This window comes from Leopardus geoffroyi, chromosome A3 (assembly GCF_018350155.1).
Source record: "Leopardus geoffroyi isolate Oge1 chromosome A3, O.geoffroyi_Oge1_pat1.0, whole genome shotgun sequence".
Classification (NCBI taxonomy): Eukaryota; Metazoa; Chordata; class Mammalia; order Carnivora; family Felidae; genus Leopardus; species Leopardus geoffroyi.
In genome coordinates this window covers 117,642,149-117,658,019 of record NC_059336.1, presented here as the reverse complement: position 1 = coordinate 117,658,019, position 15,871 = coordinate 117,642,149, and the positions used below count along the sequence as shown (strand labels likewise).

Below are 15,871 nucleotides of genomic sequence, written 5' to 3'. Positions count from 1 at the left end.
ACAGACAAGGAAGGCAGGTATCTTCTAAAAGCTGGAGAAGGCAAGGAAATGGATTCTCTGGAGCCCTCAGAAGGGAATATAGCTCAGCAGACCCCATGTTTTTAGCCTGGTGGAATTTTTGACCTACGGAACCGTAAGATAATAAATTTGTGTTATCTTAAGCCAATAAATTTGTGGTAACTTGTTATAGCAGCAACAGAAAACTAATGTGTGCTTGAGGTGGTGTATTAGATTGCCAGGGATGCCATAGCAAAATGACACAGACTGGATGGCTTAAAACAACAGAAATTTATTTTCTCATAGCTTGGAGGCTAGGAGTCCAAGATCAGGTGCCCACAAAGTTAGTTTCTCCAGATGCCTCTCTCCTTCTCATGCAGATGGCCATCTTCTTGTTACCTCTTCACGTGTTCCTTTCTCTGTGTGCCCATCTTTTTGTCTCTTCCTTTTATAAGGATACCAGCCAGATTGGATTAGAGTCCCACCTTAATGGCCTCCTTTTAACTTAATCACTCCATTAAAGGCCTTATTTCCAAGTAAATTCCAATTCTGAGGGATTGGGAACTAGGCTTCGGCAGTATGAATTTGCAAGAGACACAATTCCACCCATAATGTGTGGACAATCTCATTCACTTTCCAAAGTCACCCAGTGAATTAGAACCATGATTATCATAATTTCATAGGTAAGGAAACAGGCACAGAAAGGTTAAGTTACTCACCCAAATTTACACAGCAAGTAAGTGGCAAGACCAGTCTGGGAATTGACTGTTTATATACTTCACCCATTTTTCTATGAGGTGATTTGTCTTTTTGGTTTGCACCTTTTTGGTGCACAGGTGTTCAGTAAGCATTGATTGATTGAAGGAATGAATGGGAGCAGTTCCCAGGACTCCTAGAAGAACATGGGCCAGGCTGGGCCAAGCTTGGGTTTCCCTTCCTACCTCTCCAGGTTAGCAATACTTACCCCCAGGAGAAAACCAAAAGACAAGCAGGAGGTGGGTGTCCACAGAGGATGGTGGGAGTGGGAAGGTACCACCCTCTATTCATCAACTGAACAAAATCCCGGGAGACTTTCTGGAGGAGGGCGATGGTCTGGTGTCTCCTAACCCTCGGGGAATCATGGCAGACAATTTTGTAGCTTGGGGTATCCCATGGACAGTCCTGGGGTGCTAGTGCCGAATCTCTCTACCTCCAATTCCACATTCCAGGTTGCAGGTACTCAGGTGTCTCAAGAGAGCTCTTCCTCAATATGAAAAATCTAGGCCAGCTGCAAAGAAGAGACGGTAGATGTCTCTGCCAGCTGTCTCCTGGACATTGGCAGGTGGCCAACACTCACAACCCAGGCAGGGCTTGCCTTGACCTGGCCTGACAATTCATTCTGGTCACTGTGGCAAAGGGGATAGCTACCCAGGAGGCTTAGGCAGGTCTGTGGCTAGCTGCCCAAATCAATGGGAATGCCCCAGTTACCTCTCAGGGAGGGCAAATAATGATGGCCTCAACACAATCAGCCCTCAGATCAGAGCTCCAGAAGAACTTCCCATGTCAGACCTTGCAATGGTTCAGGGGCTACTATACTCACCCACAGCCCTGCTTCTTGACCCCTTCTCTCTACTCCATTCTAGTCTGACATGGATTAGGTAGTAGAGACACTCAGCAAAAACTCTGTCTTGATCCAATATGGTGCTCAGAGTGGGGAATCTGGGGTCCGAATAGAAGCTGGATAATTCCCATGTCTGCATAGGCTCTTGGTGTGAAGAAGTGTCAATATCATGGAGTCCATTCTTCCTACTTGGTATTCTAAGGGTTGAGTTTCCTATATAACATTTCCAGAGCAGAGTGGTTACTCAGTCTTTGCCTGAACTCCTCCAGTGATAGGGACCTTACCACCTTACAAAGCAGCTAGTTGTATCCCCCGGCAGTTCTCATTGCTGGAGAGTTCATCTTTACATGATCCTTCCTTACACCGTGTTGCATCTGTTTCCTGCTCTCTCCGTGTATGGTCCCCACAGAAGATGGCCATTCCCTGTTCTTCATGGCTTTTCGGAGATTTGAAGGTAGCTACTGGGTCACTTCCTCTAAGAAAGAACATCATGGGGGTTAGCAGGAGGAAAATCCAGTCCTTTCAGACCTCAGGGAGGGTTTGCCCTGCTACAGAGAAACTGCTTTTCTATCCTTCTCTATGGGCCTGTGCACGGGCCCAGGGCAACAATATGGTGAGTCTCTAGGCTCTTTGGACTACAGACACATAGCAAGCACATAGCCTTGCTAGGTGGGAGAACCTCAGCCTACTGTCTTCGTCCCAGGGGAGTGTTTCTGGGTCCCGGGAACCTGGCGATAAGGACATGGTGTCCTAGAGAGAGACAGCTCTGTACTCAGAATTTGACCACAAGGCCCCCATCTTGGTTCCACCCCTTCCTGGTTGGGATCCTATAAGCAGGTTGCCTAAATTCTGAGCTTTAGTTTTGCCCTTTGTAAAATGGGAAAATATCTCATTGTGTTGCTATGAGGATCAAATGACATCATATATAGGAAGATGCTTTGTCAACCAAAACATACTCTACAAATGATTAGCCAATTCAAGTGGTTAGTAAAAGGGCTTGCAGAGCTTAGAGCTTCTTTGGTCTGGGCCTTCCTAGCGGATGAGTGTCTGGAGCACAGCTGGTTTTAAGAAGGCTTCTGACTCCTTCTCAAACCCCATGGCTGGTCTGTGGCACCTGGAGGGGCTCTCTACTGAGGGTTCATGGCCCCCATCCTGTATGACTCCTGCAGAGCCGCTGTGCCCACATCTCCAGAGAGGACTCCGGCCCAAGTACCTTAGCCCAGGCTTTGGAGACCTGGAAAGAGTGGGTAAGCGTCACAAAGTCAAGGTTTGGGGTTGGGACTGGGCAGGAGGTGCAAGGCAGGGTCTCTGGGCTTGTAACTGGCTCTTCATTCTTCTCAGAGGCCCCAGGGCTGCCTGCCCAGAGCTGTGTCTGCCCAGCCTCTGCCATCACTCCCTGCCTAGCCTTTAATTTAGACAGAGTTTAATTCTAACCCCCCAAATCTGAATGGGTTTTATTGAGACCAGCAGTGGAGGGACTGAGAGTCAGGGAACACAGCCTAATGACAGTGGAGGAATTACAAAGCGAGAGGGTCTCATTTAATCCAACCCCCTCATTGGGAAGATGAGGCCCCAGGAGGGGAAGGCTGCCCCAGGCGGGTGGTGGCCAGGTCGGGTTTTCTGTGTTTCTGCGTGGGGTCTCCTGTGTCCCAAGCCAGGGCTCTTTCCTGAAAGCTTCCTTGGCTCTGTGCAGACTCTGTGCCTCCAGTCTGTGGCCCGTGACTCCATCTGGGCTCCCTGACAGGCCTGAGACCATGACCGGGCAAAGATGGATGCCGCCCTCACCCTCCCGGTGTCATGGGAGCAGAAAGGCCAGGAGCCTCCACAAATAGCAGCATGTTGCCACCTGCCTAACCCCAATCCGGTTTATCCTGAGTTAGCAGAAGCCCGTGAGGTGTACTTCCCAGGCGGGGCTGGGCTGGGCAGCCCGTCCTTCCTCATGCCACACGGGGCCCCGAGGGTGGCAGTGCTGCAAATGGGGGGAGGGGGGAATCCTGGAGGAAGGGGAGCCAGGTCTGGATTATCTAGGGGGTGCAAGCTGAGGTGGGGCTGGGGGGCAGGCAGACTGTTTCAGGGGGCACGTCCCTACCCACAGGGGGCAGCACCTACCCCAGGGGGCAGGAACATGGGCCAGTGGGGGCATTTGCCCAGCTGTAGTCACATACTGGGCAGGCTAGGCTATGCCGGGGTCCTCCTCTCTCTGGCTGCCCATCCTCTCTGCTTGGGCTCCCAGCTATAAAGCAGGAACAAGTCCCATCCCTTACCTGCCTGGGGGGACATTGAGCAGGAGTGAGATAATGTCTGCAGGCTCAGCCCTCCACAGAGGGAGGCAGCCTCTAAACACAGGTCTACTTTTACTGCCTAGAGCTCTGCCTGGCTCCCTCTGGGGGCCCCTGCTGCTCCCTGACCCCCAAGGAGACGGGAGCCTGGCCAGTGTGTAGGCCCCGTGGACCCATCCTAGACATAGTGGAGGGAGCCCCCGAGCTCCAGCACCCAGTTCTTAGAGCTGTGGGCCTGGATTAACTCCTCACAGCCCATTGTTCAGGGTTCAAGGAGCCACCGCCCCCTCCTGGCATTCTGGTTCGACCAGGAGTCTGGGCGGCTGGGCGTGGCTGGGGCCTAATGAGCAGGGTGTGCCCCGAGGACTTGTTAGGAGCTGGGTGACAGCTGTAGGCAGGTCCCCACCCACGGTCGGTGGGCGGGCCGTCTTGCACAACCGTCACCTGCGCGAGGCACCACATGGCATCTTTGCCAAGGGTTTATTTTTAAAAAACAAACGCTCGTCTTTGGTGGTAGGGCTGGGAAATATTTCTAAATACTTAAAAGACATCTCACTAACACTTTTTAACACCCAAATCTACTGTTCAGGAAAGTGATGCAAGTTCATAGGGTTTCCAGCCCATTACAGAGACGCTAGAATGCCCAAGCCATAACTGGGTTCTTGTCTCCTCCAGCTAAGCCCTTGCCTGGGACTTTCAAAAGCAAGAAGCTTCTGCAGTCACTGGGGAATCATGGGCAGGGGCCTCACACCTTGGCCATCCCCCATGTCTGTGTCAGGATGAGTTCCCTGCTCCCTGGCTCTGTGTGGGCAGACACAACTGCTGCTGGGCCACCTTGTCCTTTCGAGGGCTGAGCATCGTTGGCAGGAGACAGGGCTTCCTGCGCCTGCCTGGTTTCCATAAGCAGTGCCGTCACCTAAGATCTCCAGCAGACCATGGAGCTCTGGACGAAATCAGTCCTCCAAGGAACGACCAGCCAGATGCAAGGGGCTGTCCATTTGCTACTGAGAGTCTTTAGGGGACACTGCACTGTTGAGATGCCGGTCTCCCGTGTCTTTCAGCACAGGTTGGTTTTGTGGGTATGTGGGAGTGGGTCCATCGAGGACCATTGCTGAAATACCTGCGCATTTCACCATTGCGTGTGCACCTGGAGTCTTGCCTTCCGGGTTCTGCCTGTCGCTGGGAGGCCTCCAGTTGAGAAATGGGGTTGGGGGATCAGAGGCCTCCAGGGGAAGGCTACGGAGAAGACAAGGGCAGACAGGCCTGAGGAGCTGTGGTGCTAAGAACGTGCTCTGGGACCTCTGGTGGATGCTGCTGGGTCCAGCAACACAGGGTGAGCATCTGGGGACACCAGACTTGTGGGAGGTGTGCGGCAGGGCCCAGAATCAAGGTTGTTCCTCTGGACTCTCTTTCCCATACCACAAGCGCCCAGCTTTGCAGTTCGCTGTGGCAGGCTCTGAGGTATTGAGATCAAACCTCCTTTGGGGGAGCTCTTGTCAGCCCAACTTCTGATCTAACTCCAGCCCAGTTCTCTCTTCCGTGTCCCAGACCCGGTAGAGCTGCCCACCTGACTTCTCTCGCCTCGTCTTCTCAGGGCCGTGGGTGGGCACCATCGCCCCTAAGGAAAATGCCCGTGGAATAAAACGCATACCTCTTCCCTGTCTGCGCCCCACGCCCCAGTCCCTGTACTCCAGACACAATGGCCCCCTGGGCTTCTAGGACAGTCTATGCTCATTCTGCCAGATATCTCTGCCATTCATGGTAGTTGCTGTTCTTTATTTCAGAAAGATTAAAATCCCACCTTCCCTCTTCTGGGGAGTACTCTTCATCTAGGCCATTAAAAGCTGTCTCAGTGGAGGAAGTTTCCATTTCCAGCAAGGGAAGGGGATTGTTGGAAAGACTCAGAGGCTGATTCTTAGGGCAGGTGACAGCCATAATTGGAGGCGTCGAGAATAGAAAATCTAGAAGTATCTTCAGCCTTACAAGTAAGACAGTTCTATATTGTGATGAAAGCAATGAGGTGATGGGGGAAGAGGCTATGCCTAATTAAGTAGGAGAACTTGGGCAAATCCACTCTCCATTCTGAGCCTCAATTTCCCCATCTGCAAAGTGAGAATGATGAATCCCACCTCTCAGGGTATTGTGAGGACCAAATGAGGTATAACCCTTGCGAAAACTTTAACACAGACCCGGCATGCAGGGGATGCTTAATAAATGCCAGCTCTCTTTCCCCTTCTCACAAGGCAGCCATCCACGCCAAGCACCCCGAAAGCATGTACTTCCCCCCGGGCACTCAGGACCGGTGAGAAGGTAGGGGGCCCCATCAGCAGGATGATGGGGATGGTAAAAACTGGGGCCCTCATGCTTGCCTCCTAATGAGCCTGAGTTAATGAACAGCATGATTCACGATTCGCTGCTTCTCCAGGGTGCCCTTTCTGTGTGCCTTCCTCCCATCTGGGCCCCACAGCTGCTGCCACCCCCATTCCACTGACAACATCACTCCTCAGCCACGCAGTGGGCCTGGACGTTAGCCACATGTGGGGGGTCGACTCTCGTTCGGCCCTGCCCCAGCCTGGCTCCCAGACAGGCAGAGCCAGAGGGGAGTCCTAGCCAGTGCTGAGGACCTCAGCACAAAAAGCCCTGTGCTCGTGTCTGCCATACATATATGTATATTTTTTTAACAGATGACAGACTTGGCCAAGGCCACGTAGGGTGTTACCTGTGGAGTCCAGGCTCATCACGCCCCCTCACCTTCTTCCTTCCTTGGGCCCCGCCACAGACGACACACACCCGAGGCAGGGCCTGCTCCTCTTGGCACACGCAAACCTCTAGGATACTGACTGGGCTTGTGGGACCAGCTTCTCAGGAAATGGGTTCATAGGAGAGGTCTTCTGAACCTTCCAGCTAATTCTCTCTCTGTCCCCTGAGGAGTCAAGGTGGGCAGAGACTGAAATTTAAATGGTCCATGATGTTCTTCGGCCCCAGAGCCAGGCAGCCCTACAGAGAGGACTTCACGTCCACAGGGGCACCCGCTCACTTCTCCACTGTCCCCAGCACACCGCCCATGTCTGCCACCATGACACTGGGCTGATGGAGAAGATGCATGCTGAGTGCAGAGGCATAGCAATGATGGAAGTAGAGAGCAAGGTCACGACCTCTGGAATATTCAAGACCCCCTCCCCCAACCGCACTTTCTCCTGAACGTCTGCCAAGTGAGCAGGATGTTGGGCATTGCGGCCAGACTTGCAGAGTGACCTTGTCCTCTGCCTGGGACAGAGGGGAGGATGGGCAGGACCCTCCCCATCCGGGAGGATGGCAAGCATGTCACATGATAAGCATGGACCACAGGACTTCAGGGCTCAGGGTCCCCACCAGCCAGCCCCACCACTGAGCAGACCTGCAGGGCCCAGAGGGCAGGATGTGGGAGGACCCCGGTCACCTTGACCAACCCTCCCTGACTGTGTGAGGTGGGGTCTGGGCCCAGGGAGTGGGGTGTGAATGAGGGAGACCCTAAAGACCCAATATGAAGACACAAGAAATGAGGCTCTTTAGGGTAGGATTCATCAGAAAGTTGTTCCGGAACTTCTCTTCCCTAGTAGTACAAGCAATATCAGCATTTGAGACCTTCCCTTCAAAACCCATCATGGTGCAATCTGGAAAGCCAGGACACTGTTGGGGGACACTCACTGCCAACAGTCAGATAGCAGGTGCCCCGAGAGCAGGATCACGGCAATACTTGCATGTTATATTTGATTTCCTATTGTACTGTTTTGTGATCCAATATAACCTGTGATTTACCTTGGCCCTTCTGTTTCAAGAGGCCACATAAATATTATATTAAGAAGTTAAGGGGCTCCTGGGTGGCTCAGTCGGTTAAGTCACGATCTCACGGTTCGTGGGTTCTAGCTCCGCGTCGGGCTCTCTGTGTTCTGTCGGCTCGGAGCCAGCTGTGGATCTTCTGTCCACCTCTCTCTCTGCCCCTCCTATGCTTGTTCTCTCCCCACCCCCCAAAATAAATAATACTTTTAAAAAGAAAGAAATTAAGCTGTTTGTGTTTGAATCTTCATGAACAAGGTTTGCTAGGTTGTGGTAGCATGTTGTGTTCATTTTTATTGTAAAATACACATAACACAAAATTTACCTTATTAAGTTCAGTCGTGTTAAGTATATTCGTATCGTTGTCTAACTGATCTCTATAATTTTTCGTTTTGCAAAACTGAAACTCCATACCCATTAAACATAACTCCCCAATTCGCCCTCTCCCTGGCCCCTGGCAACTGTTTTTTTTCTTATTTTTTATTATTGAGGTGTAGTCTACATACTGTGAATGCAAAGATCTTAAGTGTAAAACCCAATGAGTTTTGACAGATGACCATACATACCTATGTAATCACGTATCCAATCAAGGTACAGCATATTTCCATCATCACACAAAGTTGCCATATTTCTCATTTTTTGTTTTTCAGTCTTAATTATGATCATAGTCACCTTGTGATAATGATTTCCAGAACATTAGATCCCCAGAACTTTTCTGTCAACACCCACCCCCCTGTCTCAAGGCAACCAATGTCTTGATTTCTATCTTCATGGATTGGCTTTGCCTGTTCTAGATCTCATAAAAGTGGAATCACCCCATATGTACACTTTGTGCTTCTCTTTCTTTCAACATAATATTGAGGTTCAGCCATGTAGCATCTATCAGTCGTTTATTCATTTCTACTGCTGAGTAGCATACCATTTTAGGAAGATAACATAATTTGTTTATGTGCCCACCTGTGGATGGACATTTGGGTCATTTCTAGTGTTTTGCTGCTATGAACAAAACTGCTATGAAACTTTTTGGACAATTTTTCTTGTGAATATGCATTTTCAGGTTTCTTGGATAAATACTTGGGAATGGCATCAGTGAATCATAAGGTAGGTGTATATTTCACTTTGTAAGAAACTGCTAGTTTTCCAAGATGGTTGTACCATTTTATGCTCCCGCCAACAATGTATGAGTTCCAGTTGCTCCACGTCCTTACCAGCGTTAGGTACTGTTGCTCTTTTTAAGTGTGGCCATTCCAGTGGGTGTGAAATGTCATTGCACATTTCCTAACACAAAGATGTTGAGCAATTTTCATTTGGTTATTGGCTACTTGTAATCTTTTATGACCTGTCAGGTCAAGTCTTTCGCTCTCTTTCATTTATTGGGTTGATTTTTTAAAAAAATCTTTGTATTATTGATTTGTTGGCATTCTTTATATATTCCAGATACCAGCACTTTGTCGGATATATATATTGTGAATATTTCTTTGCAGACTGGCTTGTCTGTTTCCTTAACAGAGTCTTTGGATTGCAAAAACAATTTTTTTTTGATGAAGTCCAATTGATTTTTTTGTAATAGTTTGTGATTTTATGACCTGTTTAAGAAAACTTGGCCTTCTGTCAGGTCATGAAAATTTCTGTCTCTGTTCCTTTTTAGAAGCTTTATAGTTTTAGTTTGTGTGTTTAGGTCTGTGATCCACCTTAAAGAAATTTTTGAGTATGATGTGAGGTAAGGGTGATTGCTCATTTTTAAATATATGACTATCAAATTGTTCTAGCACCATGGAAAATTTAAAAAAAAACTTTGCTTTACCCATTGAATTACTATGGTGTCTTTGTTGACAATCAGTTGGCCACACCTGTGTGCGTCTACTTCTGGACTCTTCCCTTGATCCCATTGTCCATTCTTATGCCAATACTGTATGTACTACCTTGACTGCTGTAGCTTAACTGCAGGTCCTAAATCATGTAGTGAAAATCCTCTATGGGGTAGCAAGTTTTTGAAATACCAACTCATTCCTTCCAGTATTTATCCTTCGCCCTTTTCACCACTCAAGCAATTATTTGCTGACTGCCAAGGGGAAGTGAGCACAATCCCAAGACACAGGGAAGGAATAAAGGGAGACTTTTTGGCTTTGGTTCTGAAAATCTAAGTCCTTAGGGGAATAGAGACATAAAGTTTGGGGAAAACAGCATGCTAGAGAGCACCACCCCCCACCCCTACCCTCTACTTCCAGTTAATAGCACTTCTAAGACTACAGAAAAATCCCCTAGGCTGTGTAGAAGGAATTAGAGCAATTACACACCCTTAAATCTGGGGTTAGGATCTCAGGAGCCATGGAGACCTCGAGGAGGCATGGGGCAGCCTTGTAGAGCCCCCCATCTCTGATGGCCCAGGAACAGCAGAATGAATTCTGGACCCTCACTGTGGCCTGGGGACAGCTGAACCCGGAAGGAGCTGTGGGTCAGAATGATGACCCTCCCAGGAGAGGTTTGGACAGGTGGCCCTGCGGGAAGTCACCCCAGTGCTTTGACTCTCTGTAAAACTCTAGAAAATCAGTCTTGATGCTAAGAAAAGGGGGAGGGGTCACGAATCCACGGCAATTAATGTTTTGCCACTCTGGTGGCAAAGATGTTTCAGCTGAGAAGAAAGAAATGTCTCTTAAACATCTCTGAGTTTACTGCTGAAGGCTTATTCTGGCTTTATATGGATCTTCTAACAAACTGTATTTAAATGACTTAGTCTAATGTTAATAAAAAGTGGGGAGGGGGCAGAAGACCCATCCTTTCTGATGGGAGAGGAGCTGGCTGAGAAGGATCGGGTGCCTGCCTCACTTGTGTTCTAGCCCCTGCCTTTAGGATCTCAGACTTCATCAAACAAATCATCCTCACAATATGTTCTTCTGCGTTCTAGTTTCTCCATCCTGAAACACCCTAATAAAGTCCTTACATGTAATGCATCACTCTTGTCTTGAGCAATCTGAAGGACATCACGGTGGATCCCAAGCAACATGTTGATATCCTCACGGAGCCAAGCTCGGGGGTGAGCCCTGTTCCCCACACAGGAGTGATCGTCTGGCAGCAGAGGCTCAGGGTGAGGACGCCATCTTGCCCTGGTTGCAAAGGACATTGAGGTGAGGCTGCCTCAGCCTTCACTGTCCTGGCCTTTCTTTCCACGCCATCCGTGCCCCGACTCCACCCGTATTAGGTATGGGGAAACTGATGCTTCAGCCCTATTTATTAAGTGCCAGGACAGTCCAGTTTGTGTGCTGCTTTGCTTATATTAGAATGTTGAGCCCTTACCTTAACTCCAAGAATGTGAAGATTGGCATTTCAAGACGCGTTAACACACCCCTTTGCTGTGATCCCATTTCCACCAAAGGCTCAGAAATGGGACACACGGAAAATGGAAAACACACCAAAAATGCCTGCTTGACTGGCACCACGGATTAGGGTGTGCAGGAAAGATTAAACACACAAGCACACTGTAGGTCGGGCCCTGGATTAGGGCCCTTTCAAAGCAGTCCAGGCTAGGCTGCCAAGTTCAGGTTGCCCTGGGCCATGCATGCTGTGCTGTGGTGAGGCCAGGGGTGCTTGGGTCAGAGAAACACAGTGTCCTAGAGCTCAGTGTGAGCCCCTGCCCCCACTGCCCAGGCCTCCCAGAGAGGCATTGGGGCAGTCACCCCAAGCTGAGAAGGCGGTCATCACTCAGGGGTTGGAAACAGGGAAATCGGTCAAAGGACTTCTGGCTCATTGCTAAATCAAGCCGAGCTGCTCTTAGGGTCCCGTGACCCCTTTCCCCCAGAATGGACTCTTGGCACATGTCTAAGTGGCCCTGCTCAAGGGAGCACTGAACTCATTTACCCTGCCAGCAGTTGGGCCATGACGTGCTCGGCCTCTTACTCATCCTGAAGTCATCAGTCATGTTTCCAGGAGTGTGAGTAATTTGGGGAGGGTGGGGGAGGGGGAGAGGGCTCCCAGGTGGGGGTGGGAGATGTCGAAGCGGCCATGTGGCCCAGATGAGCCCTCAGCCCTCTTACTCCGAAGCTGGATATGCATCCTTAATCTGCTTTCATGTGTGGAGTGTGTGTGTGTAAATGTGGGCAGTTTAAGGAAACTAGAAACCAGAGCAACAGGGACTTCCCCCCTCAGCCCCAGGCAGCTGAGAAAGTGTGGTAGCCCAGAGGAGGGTGCCGGTTCAGTGCCTTTTGGACTTCTTAATAATATATAAACTCACATCAGTCTAACACTCTATTCCATTTGTCCTTCTGTGGGGACTGAAGCTCAGAGAGGTCTGGTGGGTGCAAATGTCCCACCACTGGGAAATATCAGAGATGGGAGTAGAATCCAGATGACTCGACTGGTCTAGACGCTACACCTCTGGACCTTGAAGGCTTCCATTGACCAGAGGGCTTTGTCAGCCTTTGGGCTTTGTTGTTTTCTGCAAGATCAGTTTTCCATAGCCGGGCTCAGCCCGGACCTGATATTTGTCCCCTGCTACTTTCCGACACCACATTCTCACAGAGGTCCCAGCAGTGGGGGTTACGGGTGAGGTCCAATCCCGGATCGTTTCTCCCTCCTGCTCTCAGGTTTGGCTGTCTTAAGGGTGGAATGTGTTCCAAGGCAGTGACAACCCTGTGCCCGAGTTTCTTACATTTCCTGGCACACTCCGCCTGCCCAAGAATGGTTGTGATACATCCTTCATTCTCTGGTAGAAGAAGCCTGGCAGAAAACACACCTGGAAAAGAAACTTCCATTTTGTGAGCACCTACTATGCTCCTGGACATGGTGCTATGTTTTCCGTGTATTATCTTTTTGGATCTTCACAAAAATTCCCTGTATACTAACTACACAGGTAATATTATCCACGTTACACAAATGAGGAAACTGAGGCTTCAGAGGTTTACAACTTGGGCTCCATCACCCGACTAGTGAGCGAGGGAGGCAAACTTCGAATCCAGATCCGACAGCTAGCTCCATGCTCTCCACTGGATCATCCTGCCACGGAAAGTCTACACCAGCCTGGGGATTACAGCCTAGAACACCTCATCTGGGCTGCTAACCTCAGATAGAGATCAAAGAGACATTGTCATGGGAGAATGGCTTTTTGAGATCAGAGCCTCTTACCAGCTGAATTGTATTTCACCCCCCTTCCCCAAATTCATATGTTGAAGTCCTAATGTGACTGAATTTGGAGACAGGGTCTTTAAAGAGCTAATTAAGTTAAAAGGAGGTCATCTGGGCCCTAATCCCATGTGACTGGTATCCTTATAAGAAGAGATCAGCACACAGCCACAGGGAAGGCCATGTGAAGACACAGAGAGAAGGCAGCCATCGGGAAAACCAAGGGGAGAGCCTTCAAAACTCCTGAAGACACCTTGATCTTGGACATCTCTCCCCAGAACTGTGAGAAAATAAATATCTGTGTTTAAGCCATCCGGTCGGTTATGGCAGCCCTTCAAATTAACTCAGAGCCCCTTTTAAAAAATCATCTTTGTGGGGCGCCTGGGTGGCTCAGTCGGTTAAGCGTCCAACTTCAGCTTGGGTCATGAACTCGCGGTTCGTGAGTTTGAGCCCCACGTCGGACTCTGCTGACAGCTCAGAGCCTGGAACCTGCTTTGGATTCTCTGTCTCCCTCTCTCTCTGTTCCTCCCCTACTTGTACTCTGTCTCTCTCTCAAAAACAAATAAAGATTTAAAAAAACTTTTTAAAAATCATCTTTGTGTTCCTAGCTGCTGCACACAGCAGGCATCGAATCCATGTGTGTTGATTGGCTGAAGGAAGGAAATGCCATGAACCCTGTGCCTCTCCAATAGTCAGAAAGAATTCAAATTTTGATTTTTGTACCAGCCTCTGTCCTCCTGTTGAAACTTCCTGTTTCTGAGGAACAGAGATTTTTACAGATCCCAGAGGACATCCAGTAAACCCAACAGCTATTACCAAATAATTCTGGTTTTGATGAGCTCAGCGGGTATGAATCAGAAACAGGCAGAGTGGCGTTTCCTTTGAAATATACCCAAGGTTTAACGTTAGAGGGGAGAAGCAAAAATATATTTGGGAATTTATTGCCAGCAAGGAAGTATTGGCAATGTTGGCACCCCAGGCCAGCTGGAAATGGTCTTTCCTTCCTTCTGTGTGGACAGGAACCACCATGGGCCTGAACAAGGGAGATGTGGCTATTGCTCACACAGAAACAATCCCTTGGTATCTGGGGGCCCATCCTCATGGTTCTTACCTGGATCTCCTTTTTTCAAAAGAGAATTCCAATGGGGATGGTCCTTCCTGGGAGCCCTCATCATCTTGGTGGGCTGTGGCCTCACAGGAGGACGTGGCCTCACTTCCCTCAGGAGGACCCCTCCCCCCCCCCCCCCCCCCCCCCGGTAGCTTCCCCCAAGACATGGAGGTTCGAGACAGTGAGGGAGCACACAGCTAGGAGCTGCCCAGCCCTTGACTAGGGAGCCAGGATTTCTGGATCTGTGATGGGATCAGACAGGGCATGGCTGAGAGGGCCCAGGCTGAGTGGACCCTACATCACAGGGAAGCCTGGCTGTTGTTAAGGGTACCCTGTGAAACTGGCTGTGGCCCAGAAGGAGCTGTAAAATATCCTGGAAAGTGAGTTCAACCAGGAGGTCGTAAGGAGGCCTCGTGGTGGCCAGCTTCGGAAGCTGTGACAGCCCTGGCTTCTGATCCTGGCTCTGCCCGCTTCTTGGCTGAGCAGCCAGGGCCAGCTCATTGCCTCAAGTGCCTCAGCCTTTCCGTCCGGCCACTGGGGGACACCTCCGAGGGTCGCTGGAGGTGGTGTGGGGGATGCTTGGTGGCACCTCCAGCACAGGCCAGACCCCTGTAAGAGGTCCATCCCTGAAACCCGTCCCGTCTCCTGAACAAGCCAGGCATCGGTCTATCAGTCACTTGCGGAACCGCATGAAGAGTCTCCTCTCCCAAGGAGGGGGATCTGACCACACTCTCCCAGGTTTTCCCCGTCAGGGGGCCTCGCCACCTGGAGATGGCCTCTGAACTCCTTTAGGACTTACTTCTTACCTCTTCCTTCTTACCTCTTCAAGCTCATTTCTCGCTGCCTCTCCCTTCACCCTCTCAGGAACTACTTACAGTTCCCCAAACCTTCCCTCCCACCCTCCGTGCCTTCAAGCACGAATCTCCTTCCTGTGCCTGAAACTCCCTACCCCTCCCTCCTTCCCCTTCCTCCGTCTGGCTTCTGCCTACTCCTCCCACGGGGACTTATCCCAGCCGGCTGGCCCTTCCCTGGCCACTCCCTCTGAGAGGAGACTTGCCTCCCCCCACCTCCCTGCGTACCTATACCCTGCAGGGAAACTTCCCTTCCTGCTAGGCCTGGATCCCCCAGCACCGCACCGCCCCCCCCCACCCCCCATCAGCTCTCTCTCCCTCCCTGCTGCCTAGTCCAGTGTCTCAAACATAATAACAGCTCCATAAACGTGTGTTGACAGAATTAATGACTTACTAAATGAAGGACTTCTGGATACAGGGGCCAGGCTCATAACTGAGTCACAGGGCCCCAGTCACCATGCTTTGCCCCCACCCACTGACCTGGGTGAAACACTCCCCGTGGCGACGTCACTAGCTACCCTCAATTCTCAGAATCACCTATGCCTTCTTTCTTCTCCTTTCACTCCGGTCTGCTTCTCAGCCCCCTCCCCCTCCTTCCGCCTCTTCCTCCTCTGGGGGCGGCACATCTAAATAAGGCCACACTCCCCCAGGATCCGTGAATTGTCATGATTTTCACCCAGTCACGACTCTCGGGTAATGGGGACGTAGAGCCATGAGATGTATCCCCAGATGAGAGATGGGACAGATAGGATTGCTGTGGGACACCTACGGTTGGACAGACACAGACCCCCTTGTAAACATGGGGCTCTCGTGCTCTCCGGCTAACTAACGGAGGGGGCACCCAGGAGGACATAGGTGGGGGAAGGAGGAGGATGTTTGACATGGGGTGTGGCCTCTTAAAGCCTCCACATTCCAAGGCATGTCTGGTTCTGGCATGGGTGTGGGGGGGCACCACCCTCGCCCACACACTCACGCCTGGTTGCCTACTGCCCCTTGGGGAGGGTGGTCACCCTGCCCCAACACCACACAGATGATCAGGCAGGAGCCCAGAGGTGACTGCTCCGGCCACGGGCCCCAGCCATCCTCGGGAGACATCTGTCTCTTT

At 50.6% G+C, this 15,871-nt stretch overlaps 1 long non-coding RNA gene across 3 annotated transcripts; it reads left to right on the top strand.

Moving 5' to 3' along the window:
• On the top strand, positions 1–13,243 carry LOC123581299. 3 transcript variants are annotated; one of them, XR_006703703.1, is made up of 4 exons: positions 1–992; positions 8,750–8,793; positions 10,598–10,891; positions 12,539–13,243. It is a non-coding gene; the product is annotated as an uncharacterized LOC123581299 (long non-coding RNA). The 3 variants fall into 3 exon arrangements; XR_006703704.1 differs by lacking the exon at positions 8,750–8,793; XR_006703705.1 differs by lacking the exon at positions 8,750–8,793 and having other exon boundaries at positions 1–2,844.
• The last annotated feature ends 2,628 nt before the right edge of the window (positions 13,244–15,871 follow it).